The following is a 14,927-nucleotide window of genomic DNA, read 5'->3' as shown; positions in this document are numbered from 1 at the left end:
ACATCAATCACCATCTCAGCTCCAGCAATCACCAGCACATCTACAACAATCAACAGCACATCTACATCAAACATCAGCACATCTCAAGCTAAAACTAGCGCATCTCCAGCCAACACCTGCACAACACCAGCAAACACCAGCACATCTCCAACAATCACCAGCAGATATTCTGCAATCACCAGAAAAAAACCAGCAATCATCAGCAAATCTCCAGCAATCACCAGCACAACACCAGCAAACAAGATCACATCTCCAGCAATCATCAGCACTTCTCCAGCAATCACCAGGACATCTCTAATAATCAGCAGCACATCTCCACCAAACACCAGCACATCTCCAGCCATTACCAGCACATCTCCCGCAAACATCAGCACATCTCCAGCAATCACCATCATAGCGCCAGCAATCACCAATAGAGCTCTAAAAATCACTAGCCCCGCTCCAGCAATTACCAGCTCAGCTCCAGCAATCATCAATCACCAGCACATCAACAGCAATCATCAGCACACCTCCAGCAATCATCAGCACATCGCCAGTAATCACCAGTACATCTCCAGTCATGACCAGCAAAACTCCAGCATTCTCCAGCATAACTTCAGCAATCAGCAGCACATCTCCAGCAATCATCAGCTCATCTCCAGCATACATCAGCACATGTCCAATAATCAGCAGCACAAATACAGCAATCACCAGCACAGATCCATCAATCACCAGCACATTTCCAGCAATCACCAGCACATCTCCAATCACCAGAACCTCTCCAGCAATCACCAGCACAACTCCCGCATATCTCCAGCAATCACCAGCACATCTGCAGCAATCACCAGCATATCTCCAGCAAACACCAGCACCACTCCAGTAATCAGCTACACATCTCCAGTAATCAGCAGCCAATCTCCATCAATCACGTGCACAACTGCAGCAATCACCAGTACATCTCCATCAATTACCATCACGACACCAGCAATCACCAGCACATCTCCAGCAATCATCAGCACATATAAAGCAATCAACATCACATCTCCAGCAATCACCAGCACATTTCCACAATCACTAGCACATATACAGCAATCAACATCACATCTCCAGCAATCACCAGCACATCTCCAGCAAACACCAGCAAATCTCCAGCAAATATCAGCACATCTCCAGCAATCATCAGCACATCTCCAGCAAACAGAACCATACCTACAACAATCGCCTGCACAGCTCAAACAATCACCAGCACAGCTCAAACAATCTCCAGCACAGCTCCAGCAATCACGAGCACATCACCAGTAATCACAAGCACATCTCCACCAATCACCAGCTCATCTCCTGCAATCACCAGCACATCTCCGGCAATCACAAGCACATGTCCAGCAATCACCAACACATCACCAGCAATCACCAGCACATCTCCAGCAATCACCAGCACATCTCAAGCAAACACAAGCACAACTCCAGCAAACAACAGCACGTCTCCAAAAATCACCACAACATCTCCAGCAATCATCAGCACATCTCCAGCAAACACCAGCACATCTCCAGCAATCATCAGCCCACCTCCAGCAATGAGCAGCACATCTCCAGCTATCATCAGCACATCTCCAGCATACATCAGCACGTGACCAATAATCACCAGCACAAATACAGCAATCACCAGCACAGATCCATCAATCACCAGCACATTTCCAGCAATCACCAGCACATCTCCAATCACCAGAACCTCTCCAGCACTCGCCAGCACAACTCCCGCATATGTCCAGCAATCACCAGCACATCTCCAGCAATCAGCTACACTTCTCTTGTAATCAGCAGCAAATCTCCTTCAATCACGAGCACAACTGCAGCAATCACCAGTACATCTCCATCAATTACCCTCACATCACCAGCAATCATCAGCACATCTCCAGCAAAAACAGGCACATCTCCGGCAATCAACAGCACATCTCCAATAATCACGAGCACAACTCCAATCACAAGAACATCTCCAGAAATCACAAGCACAACTCAAGCACTTCTCCAGCAATCACCAGCATATCTCCAGGAAACACCAGCACACATCCAACAATCAGCTGCACATCTCCAGCAATCACAAGCACAGCTCCAGCAATCACCAATAGAGATCTAACAAACACCAACTCAGCTCCAGCAAAAACCAGATCATCTCCAGCAATTACCAACTCAGTTCCAGCAATCCTGAATCACCGGCTCAGCTCCAGGAATCATCAGCTCATCTACAACAATCACCAACACATCTAAAACACTCACCACCACACATAAAACAATCAGCAGCAAATCCCCAGCAATCATCAGCACATCTCCAGCAAACACCTGCTCATCTCCGGCAAACACCAGCACATCACCGGCAATCATCAGCAGATCTCCAGCAATCACCAGGACATCTCTAATAATCAGCAGCACATCTCCACCAAACACCAGCACATCTCCAGCCATTACCAGCACATCTCCCGCAAACATCAGCACATCTCCAGCAATCACCATCATAGCGCCAGCAATCACCAATAGAGCTCTAAAAATCACTAGCCCCGCTCCAGCAATTACCAGCTCAGCTCCAGCAATCATCAATCACCAGCACATCAACAGCAATCATCAGCACACCTCCAGCAATCATCAGAACATCGCCAGTAATCACCAGCACATCTCCAGTCATGACCAGCAAAACTCCAGCATTCTCCAGCATAACTTCAGCAATCAGCAGCACATCTCCAGCAATCATCAGCTCATCTCCAGCATACATCAGCACATGTCCAATAATCAGCAGCACAAATACAGCAATCACCAGCACAGATCCATCAATCACCAGCACATTTCCAGCAATCACCAGCACATCTCCAATCACCAGAACCTCTCCAGCAATCACCAGCACAACTCCCGCATATCTCCAGCAATCACCAGCACATCTGCAGCAATCACCAGCATATCTCCAGCAAACACCAGCACCACTCCAGCAATCAGCTACACATCTCCAGTAATCAGCAGCAAATCTCCATCAATCACGTGCACAACTGCAGCAATCACCAGTACATCTCCATCAATTACCATCACGACACCAGCAATCACCAGCACATCTCCAGCAATCATCAGCACATATAAAGCAATCAACATCACATCTCCAGCAATCACCAGCACATTTCCACAATCACTAGCACATATACAGCAATCAACATCACATCTCCAGCAATCACCAGCACATCTCCAGCAAACACCAGCAAATCTCCAGCAAATATCAGCACATCTCCAGCAATCATCAGCACATCTCCAGCAAACAGAACCATACCTACAAAAATCGCCTGCACAGCTCAAACAATCACCAGCACAGCTCCAGCAATCACGAGCACATCACCAGTAATCACAAGCACATCTCCACCAATCACCAGCTCATCTCCTGCAATCACCAGCACATCTCCGGCAATCACAAACACATGTCCAGCAATCACCAACAAATCACCAGCAATCACCAGCACATCTCCAGCAATCACCAGCACATCTCAAGCAAACACAAGCACACGTCCAGCAAACACCAGCACATCTCCAAAAATCACCACAACATCTCCAGCAATCATCAGCATATCTCCAGCAAACACCAGCACATCTCCAGCAATCATCAGCCCACCTCCAGCAATGAGCAGCACATCTCCAGCTATCATCAGCACATCTCCAGCATACATCAGCACGTGTCCAATAATCACCAGCACAAATACAGCAATCACCAGCACACATCCATCAATCACCAGCACATTTCCAGCAATCACCAGCACATCTCCAATCACCAGAACCTCTCCAGCACTCGCCAGCACAACTCCCGCATATCTCCAGGAATCACCAGCACATCTCCAGCAATCAGCTACACTTCTCCTGTAATCAGCAGCAAATCTCCTTCAATCATGAGCACAACTGCAGCAATCACCAGTACATCTCCATCAATTAACCTCACATCACCAGCAATCATCAGCACATCTCCAGCAAAAACCAGCACATCTCCGGGAATCAACAGCACATCTCCAATAATCACCAGCACAACTCCAGCAATCAGCAGCACATCTCCAATCACAAGAACATCTCCAGAAATCACAAGCACAACTCAAGCACTTCTCCAGCAATCACCAGCATATCTCCAGGAAACACCAGCACACATCCAACAATCAGCTGCACATCTCCAGCAATCACAAGCACAGCTCCAGCAATCACCAATAGAGATCTAACAAACACTAACTCAGCTCCAGCAAAAACCAGATCATCTCCAGCAATTACCAACTCAGTTCCAGCAATCCTAAATCACCGGCTCAGCTCCAGGAATCACCAGCTCATCTACAACAATCAACAACACATCTAAAACAATCACCACCACATATACAACAATCAGCAGCACATCCCCAGCAATCATCAGCACATCTCCAGCAAACATCTGCACTTCTCCAGCAAACACCAGCAGATCTCCAGCAAACACCAGCAGATCTCCAGCAAACACCAGCAGATCTCCAGCAAACACCAGCAGATATCCAGCAAACACCAGAAAATCTCCAGCAATCATCAGCAAATCTCCAGCAATCACCAGGACATCTCTAGAAATCAGCAGCACATCTCCAGCAAACACCTGCACATCTCCAGCAAACACCAGCATATCTCTGGCAATCACCAGCAGATCTCCAACAATCACCAGCAGATATCCAGCAATCAACAGAAAATCTCCAGCAATCATCAGCAAATCTCCAGTAATCACCAGCACATCACCATCAAACAAGAGCATATCTCCAGCAATCATCAGCACATCTCCAGCAATCACCAGGACATCTCTAATAATCAGCAGCACATCTCCACCAAACACCAGCACATCTTCAGCCATTACCAGCACATCTCCCGCAAACAGCTGCACATCTCCAGCAATCACCATCATAGCTCCAGCAATCACCAATAGAGCTCTAAAAATCACCAGCCCTGCTCCAGCAATTACCAGCTCAGCTCCAGCAATCATCACTCACCAGGACATCAACAGCAATCATCAGCACACCTCCAGCAATCATCAGAACATCGCCGGTAATCACCAGTATATCTCCAGTCATGACCAGCAAAACACCAGCATTCTCCAGCACAAGTTCAGCAATCTGCAGCACATCTCCAGCAATCATCAGCACATCTCCAGCATACATCAGCACGTGTCCAATAATCAGCAGCACAAATACAGCAATCACCAGCACAGATCCATCAATCACCAGCACATTTCCAGCATTCACCAGCACATCTCCAATCACCAGAAAATCTCCAGCAATCGCCAGCTCAACTCCCACATATCTCCAGCAATCACCAGCACATCTCCAGCAATCAGCTACACATCTCCAGTAATCAGCAGCAAATCTCCTTCAATCACGTGCACAACTGCAGCAATCACCAGTACATCTCCATCAATTACCATCACATCACCAGCAATCATCAGCACATCTCCAGCAATCATCAGCACATATACAGCAATGAACATCACATCTCCAGCATTCTCCAGCACAACCTCAGCAATCAGCAGCACATCTCCATCAAAACCAGCACCTCCATGGCAATCAACAGCACAACTCCAGCAATCACCAGCACATCTCCATCAATCACCAGCACATTTCCATCAATCACCAGCACGTTTCCAGCAATCACCAGCACATTTCTAATCACCAGAACATCTCCAGAAATCACCAGCACAACTCCAGCACATCTCCAGCAAAAACCAGCACATCTCCGGCAATCAACGGCACATCTCCAATAATCACCAGCAGAACTCCAGCAATCATCAGCACATCTCCATCAATCACCAGCACATTTCCTGCAATCAACAGCACATCTCCAGCAAACACCAGCACACATCCAGCCATCAGCTGCACATCTCCAGCAATCACAAGCACAGCTCCAGCAATCACCAATAGAGCTCTAACAAACACCAACTCAGCTCCAGCAAAAAACAGCTCATCTCCAACAATTACCAACTCAGGTCCAGCAATCTTGTATCACCGGCTCAGCTCCAGGAATCACCAGCTCATCTTGAACAATCACCAGCACCTCTACAACAATCACCACCACATATATAACGATCAGCTGCACAGCTCTAACAATCAATCGCACCGCTCCAGCAATCACCAGCACATCTCTGGCAATCACCAGCACATCTCCAGAAAAAAACAGCCCATCTTCGGCAATAACCAGCACATCTTTGTCAAGAACCAGCTCAACTCTGGCTATCACCAGCACATCTCAGGCAATCACCAGCACATTACCAGCAATCACCTGCACATCTCAAGCAATCACCAGCACATCTCCAGCAATCCCCAGTATATTAAGAGCAATCACCAGCACATATAGAGCAATCAGCAGCACATCTCCAGCAATCATCAGCACATCTCCAGCCAACACAACCATACCTACAACAATCGCCTGCACAGCTCAAACAATCACCGGCACAGCTCCAGCAATCACGAGCACATCACCGGTAATCACAAGAACTTCTCCACCAATCACCAGCTCATCTCCTGCAATCACCAGCACATCTCCGGCAATCACCAGCACATCACCAGCAATCACCAGCACATCTCCAGCAATCACCAGCACATCTCAAGCAATCACCAGCACATCTCAAGCAAACACAAGCACACCTCCAGCAAACACCAGCCCATCTCCAGCAATCACCACAACATCTCCAGCAATCATCAGCACATCTCCAGCAAACACCAGCACATCTCCAGCAATCATCAGCCCACCTCCAGCAATGAGCAGCACATCTCCAGCAATTAGCAGCACAATGCCTGCACATCTGCAGCAATCAACTGCTCAGCTCCAGCAAAAACCAGCACAGCTCCAGTTAAAACCAGCTCACCTCCTGCAATTACCAGCTCATCTCCAGCAATCACCAGCACATCTCAACAATCATGATCACATTTACAACAATCACCAGCACATTTCCAGCAAAAACATACGCATCTACAGCAATCATCAGCACATCTCCAGCAATCACCAGCACTTCTCGAGCAATCACCAGCACATCTCCTGCAAACACAAGCAATTCTCCAGCAAACATCAGCAGATCTCCAGCAACCATCAGCACATTTCTAGCAAACACAAGCACATCCCCAGCCATCACCAGCACATCTCCAACAATCAGCAGCACAACTCCAGCAATCACCAGCACATCTCCATCAATGACCAGTAAATCATCAGCAATTATCAGCACATGTCCAGCAATCAGCAGCACATCTCCAGCATACAGCAGCACAGCTCCAGCAAAAGCCAGCTCAGCTCCATCAATTACCAACTAATCTCCAGCAAACATCAATCACCATCTCAGCTCCAGCAATCACCAGCACATCTACAACAATCACCAGCACATCTACATCAATCATCAGCACATCTCCAGCTAACGCTAACGCATCTCCAGCAAACACCTGCACATCTCCAGCAAACTCCAGCACATCTCCGGCAATCATCAGCAGATCTCCAACAATCAACAGCAGATATCCTGCAATCACCAGAAAAAATCCAGCAATCATCAGCAAATCTCCAGCAATCACCAGTACATCACCAGCAAACAAGAGCACATCTCCAGCAATCATCAGCACATCTCCAGCAATCACCAGGACATCTCTAGTAATCAGCAGCACATCTCCACCAAACACCAGCACATCTCCAGCCATTACCAGCACATCTCCCGCAAACAGCAGCACATCTCCAGCAATCACTATCATAGCGACAGCAATCACCAATAGAGCTCTAAAAATCACTAGCCCCACTCCAGCAATTACCAGCTCAGCTCCAGCAATCATCAATCACCAGCACATCAACAGCAATCATCAGCACACCTCCACCAATTATCAGCACATCGCCAGTAATCACCAGTACATCGCCAGTCATGACCAGCAAAACTCCAGCATTCTCCAGGATAACTTCAGCAATCAGCAGCACATCTCCAGCAATCATCAGCTCATCTCCAGCTTACATCAGCACATGTCCAATAATCAGCAGCACAAATACAGCAATCACCAGCACAGATCCATCAATCACCAGCACATTTCCAGCAATCACCAGCACATTTCCAGCAATCACCAGCACATCTCCAATCACCAGAACCTCTCCAGCAATCACCAGCACAACTCCCGCATATCTCCAGCAATCACCAGCACATCTGCAGCAATCACCAGCATATCTCCAGCAAACACCAGCACTACTCCAGCAATCAGCTACACATCTCCAGTAATCAGCAGCAAATATCCATCAATCACGTGCACAACTGCAGCAATCGCCAGTACATCCCCATCAATTACCATCACGACGCCAGCATTCACCAGCACATCTCCAGCAATCATCAGCACATATACAGCAATCAAAATCACGTCTCCAGCAATCACCACAACGTATCCAGCAGTCACCACAACATATCCAGCAATCATCTGCACATCTCCAGCAAACACCAGCACATCTCCTGCAAACATCAGCACATCTCCAGCAATCATCAGCACATCTCCAGCAAACACCAGCTCATCCTCAGCCATCACCAGCACATCTTCAACAATCAGCAGCACAACTCCAGCAATTACCAGCACATCTCCATCAATGACCAGCAAATCTCCAGCAATTATCAGCACATGTCCAGCAATCACCAGCACATCTCCAGCAATCACCAGCACATCTCAAGCAAACACAAGCACACCTCCACCAAACACCAGCACATCTCCAAAAATCACCACAACATCTCCAGCAATCATCAGCATATCTCCAGCAAACACCAGCACATCTCCAGCAATCATCAGCCCACCTCCAGCAATGAGCAGCACATCTCCAGCTATCATCAGCACATCTCCAGCATACATCAGCACGTGTCCAATAATCACCAGCACAAATACAGCAATCACCAGCACACATCCATCAATCACCAGCACATTTCCAGCAATCACCAGTACATCTCCAATCACCAGAACCTCTCCAGCACTCGCCAGCACAACTCCCGCATATCTCCAGCAATCACCAGCACATCTCCAGCAATCAGCTACACTTCTCCTGTAATCAGCAGCAAATCTCCTTCAATCACGAGCACAACTGCAGCAATCACCAGTACATCTCCATCAATTACCCTCACATCACCAGCAATCATCAGCACATCTCCAGCAAAAACCAGCACATCTCCGGCAATCAACAGCACATCTCCAATAATCACCAGCACAACTCCAGCAATCAGCAGCACATCTCCAATCACAAGAACATCTCCAGAAATCACAAGCACAACTCAAGCTCTTCTCCAGCAATCACCAGCATATCTCCAGGAAACACCAGCACACATCCAACAATCAGCTGCACATCTCCAGCAATCACAAGCACAGCTCCAGCAATCACCAATAGCGATCTAACAAACACCAACTCAGCTCCAGCAAAAACCAGATCATCTCCAGCAATTACCAACTCAGTTCCAGCAATCCTAAATCACCGGCTCAGCTCCAGGAATCACCAGCTCATCTACAACAATCAACAACACATCTAAAACAATCACCACCACATATACAACAATCAGCAGCACATCCCCAGCAATCATCAGCACATCTCCAGCAAACATCTGCACTTCTCCAGGAAACACCAGCAGATCTCCAGCAAACACCAGCAGATCTCCAGCAAACACCAGCAGATCTCCAGCAAACACCAGCAGATATCCAGCAATCACCAGAAAATCTCCAGCAATCATCAGCAAATCTCCAGCAATCACCAGGACATCTCTAGAAATCAGCAGCACATCTCCAGCAAACACCTGCACATCTCCAGCAAACACCAGCATATCTCTGGCAATCACCAGCAGATCTCCAACAATCACCAGCAGATATCCAGCAATCAACAGAAAATCTCCAGCAATCATCAGCAAATCTCCAGTAATCACCAGCACATCACCATCAAACAAGAGCATATCTCCAGCAATCATCAGCACATCTCCAGCAATCACCAGGACATCTCTAGTAATCAGCAGCACATCTCCACCAAACACCAGCACATCTTCAGCCATTACCAGCACATCACCCGCAAACAGCTGCACATCTCCAGCAATCACCATCATAGCTCCAGCAATCACCAATAGAGCTCTAAAAATCACCAGCCCTGCTCCATCAATTACCAGCTCAGCTCCAGCAATCATCACTCACCAGGACATCAACAGCAATCATCAGCACACCTCCAGCAATCATCAGAACATCGCCGGTAATCACCAGTACATCTCCAGTCATGACCAGCAAAACACCAGCATTCTCCAGCACAAGTTCAGCAATCTGCAGCACATCTCCAGCAATCATCAGCACATCTCCAGCATACATCAGCACGTGTCCAATAATCACCAGCACAAATACAGCAATCACCAGCACAGATCCATCAATCACCAGCACATTTCCAGCAATCACCAGCACATCTCCAATCACCAGAACCTCTCCAGCAATCGCCAGCTCAACTCCCACGTATCTCCAGCAATCACCAGCACATCTCCAGCAATCAGCTACACATCTCCATTAATCCGCAGCAAATCTCCTTCAATCACGTGCACAACTGCAGCAATCACCAGTACATCTCCATCAATTACCATCACATCACCAGCAATCATCAGCACATCTCCAGCAATCATCAGCACATATACAGCAATGAACATCACATCTCCAGCATTCTCCAGCACAACCTCAGCAATCAGCAGCACATCTCCATCAAAACCAGCACCTCCATGGCAATCAACAGCACAACTCCAGCAATCACCAGCACATCTCCATCAATCACAAGCACATTTCCAGCAATCAACAGCACATTTCCAGCAATCACCAGCACATTTCTAATCACCAGAACATCTCCAGATATCACCAGCACAACTCCAGCACATCTCCAGCAAAAACCAGCACATCTCCGGCAATCAACGGCACATCTCCAATAATCACCAGCAGAACTCCTGCAATCATCAGCACATCTCCATCAATCAACAGCACATTTCCTGCAATCAACAGCACATCTCCAGCAAACACCAGCACACATCCAGCCATCAGCTGCACATCTCCAGCAATCACAAGCACAGCTCCAGCAATCACCAATAGAGCTCTAACAAACACCAACTCAGCTCCAGCAAAAAACAGCTCATCTCCAGCAATTACCGACTCAGGTCCAGCAATCTTGTATCACCGGCTAATCTCCAGGAATCACCAGCTCATCTTCAACAATCACCAGCACCTCTACAACAATCACCACCACATATATAACGATCAGCTGCACAGCTCTAACAATCAATCGCACCGCTCCAGTAATCACCAGCACATCTCTGGCAATCACCAGCACATCTCCAGAAAAAAACAGCCCATCTTCGGCAATAACCAGCACATCTTTGTCAAGAACCAGCTCAACTCTGGCTATCACCAGCACATCTCAGGCAATCACCGGCACATTACCAGCAATCACCTGCACATCTCAAGCAATCACCAGCACATCTCCAGCAATCCCCAGTATATTTAGAGCAATCACCAGCACATATACAGCAATCAGCAGCACATCTCCAGCAATCATCAGCACATCTCCAGCAATCATCAGCACATCTCCAGCAATCATCAGCACATCTCCAGCCAACACAACCATACCTACAACAATCGCCTGCACAGCTCAAACAATCACCGTCACAGCTCCAGCAATCACGAGCACATCACCGGTAATCACAAGCACATCTCCACCAATCGCCAGCTCATCTCGTGCAATCACCAGCACATCTCCGGCAATCACAAGCACATATCCAGCAATCACCAGCACATCACTAGCAATCACCAGCACATCTCCAGCAATCACCAGCACATCTCAAGCAAACGCAAGCACACCTCCAGCAAACACCAGCCCATCTCCAGCAATCACCACAACATCTCCAGCAATCATCAGCACAACTCCAGCAAACACCAGCACATCTCCAGCAATCATCAGCCCACCTCCAGCAATGAGCAGCACATCTCCAGCAATTAGCAGCACAACGCCAGCACATCTGCAGCAATCAACTGCTCAGCTCCAGCAAAAACCAGCACAGCTCCAGCTAAAACCAGCTCACCTCCTGCAATTACCAGCTCATCTCCAGAAATCACCAGCACATCTCAACAATCACGAGCACATCTACAACAATCACCAGCATATTTCCAGCAAAAACATATGCATCTACAGCAATCATCAGCACATCTCCAGCAATCACCAGCACTTCTCTAGCAATCACCAGCACATCTCCTGCAAACACCAGCAATTCTCCAGCAAACATCAGCAGATCTCCAGAAACCATCAGCACATTTCGAGCAAACACAAGCACATCCACAGCCATCACCAGCACATCTCCAACAATCACCAGCACAACTCCAGCAATCACCAGCACATCTCCATCAATGACCAGCAAATCATCAGCAATTATCAGCACATGTCCAGCAATCAGCAGCACATCTCCAGCATACAGCAGCACAGCTCCAGCAAAAGCCAGCTCAGCTCCATCAATTACCAGCTAATCTCCAGCAAACATCAATCACCATCTCAGCTCCAGCAATCACCAGCACATCTACAACAATCACCAGCACATCTACATCAATCATCAGCACATCTCCAGCTCACGCTAACGCATCTCCAGCAAACACCTGCACATCTCCAGCAAACACCAGCACATCTCCGGCAATCACCAGCAGATCTCCAACAATCACCAGCAGATATCCAGCAATCAACAGAAAATCTCCAGCAATCATCAGCAAATCTCCAGTAATCACCAGCACATCACCATCAAACAAGAGCATATCTCCAGCAATCATCAGCACATCTCCAGCAATCACCAGGACATCTCTAGTAATCAGCAGCACATCTCCACCAAACACCAGCACATCTTCAGCCATTACCAGCACATCTCCCGCAAACAGCTGCACATCTCCAGCAATCACCATCATAGCTCCAGCAATCACCAATAGAGCTCTAAAAATCACCAGCCCTGCTCCATCAATTACCAGCTCAGCTCCAGCAATCATCACTCACCAGGACATCAACAGCAATCATCAGCACACCTCCAGCAATCATCAGAACATCGCCGGTAATCACCAGTACATCTCCAGTCATGACCAGCAAAACACCAGCATTCTCCAGCACAAGTTCAGCAATCTGCAGCACATCTCCAGCAATCATCAGCACATCTCCAGCATACATCAGCACGTGTCCAATAATCACCAGCACAAATACAGCAATCACCAGCACAGATCCATCAATCACCAGCACATTTCCAGCAATCACCAGCACATCTCCAATCACCAGAACCTCTCCAGCAATCGCCAGCTCAACTCCCACATATCTCCAGCAATCACCAGCACATCTCCAGCAATCAGCTACACATCTCCATTAATCCGCAGCAAATCTCCTTCAATCACGTGCACAACTGCAGCAATCACCAGTACATCTCCACCAATTACCATCACATCACCAGCAATCATCAGCACATCTCCAGCAATCATCAGCACATATACAGCAATGAACATCACATCTCCAGCATTCTCCAGCACAACCTCAGCAATCAGCAGCACATCTCCATCAAAACCAGCACCTCCATGGCAATCAACAGCACAACTCCAGCAATCACCAGCACATCTCCATCAATCACAAGCACATTTCCAGCAATCAACAGCACATTTCCAGCAATCACCAGCACATTTCTAATCACCAGAACATCTCCAGATATCACCAGCACAACTCCAGCACATCTCCAGCAAAAACCAGCGCATCTCCGGCAATCAACGGCACATCTCCAATAATCACCAGCAGAACTCCCGCAATCATCAGCACATCTCCATCAATCAACAGCACATTTCCTGCAATCAACAGCACATCTCCAGCAAACACCAGCACACATCCAGCCATCAGCTGCACATCTCCAGCAATCACAAGCACAGCTCCAGCAATCACCAATAGAGCTCTAACAAACACCAACTCAGCTCCAGCAAAAAACAGCTCATCTCCAGCAATTACCGACTCAGGTCCAGCAATCTTGTATCACCGGCTAATCTCCAGGAATCACCAGCTCATCTTCAACAATCACCAGCACCTCTACAACAATCACCACCACATATATAACGATCAGCTGCACAGCTCTAACAATCAATCGCACCGCTCCAGTAATCACCAGCACATCTCTGGCAATCACCAGCACATCTCCAGAAAAAAACAGCCCATCTTCGGCAATAACCAGCACATCTTTGTCAAGAACCAGCTCAACTCTGGCTATCACCAGCACATCTCAGGCAATCACCGGCACATTACCAGCAATCACCTGCACATCTCAAGCAATCACCAGCACATCTCCAGCAATCCCCAGTATATTTAGAGCAATCACCAGCACATATACAGCAATCAGCAGCACATCTCCAGCAATCATCAGCACATCTCCAGCAATCATCAGCACATCTCCAGCCAACACAACCATACCTACAACAATCGCCTGCACAGCTCAAACAATCACCGTCACAGCTCCAGCAATCACGAGCACATCACCGGTAATCACAAGCACATCTCCACCAATCGCCAGCTCATCTCGTGCAATCACCAGCACATCTCCGGCAATCACAAGCACATCTCCAGCAATCACCAGCACATCACTAGCATTCACCAGCACATCTCCAGCAATCACCAGCACATCTCAAGCAAACGCAAGCACACCTCCAGCAAACACCAGCCCATCTCCAGCAATCACCACAACATCTCCAGCAATCATCAGCACAACTCCAGCAAACACCAGCACATCTCCAGCAATCATCAGCCCACCTCCAGCAATGAGCAGCACATCTCCAGCAATTAGCAGCACAACGCCAGCACATCTGCAGCAATCAACTGCTCAGCTCCAGCAAAAACCAGCACAGCTCCAGCTAAAACCAGCTCACCTCCTGCAATTACCAGCTGATCTCCAG

Source organism: Carcharodon carcharias, chromosome 8 (genome assembly GCF_017639515.1).
Source record: "Carcharodon carcharias isolate sCarCar2 chromosome 8, sCarCar2.pri, whole genome shotgun sequence".
Lineage (NCBI taxonomy): Eukaryota > Metazoa > Chordata > Chondrichthyes > Lamniformes > Lamnidae > Carcharodon > Carcharodon carcharias.
Note: the sequence above shows the minus strand (reverse complement) of the source record.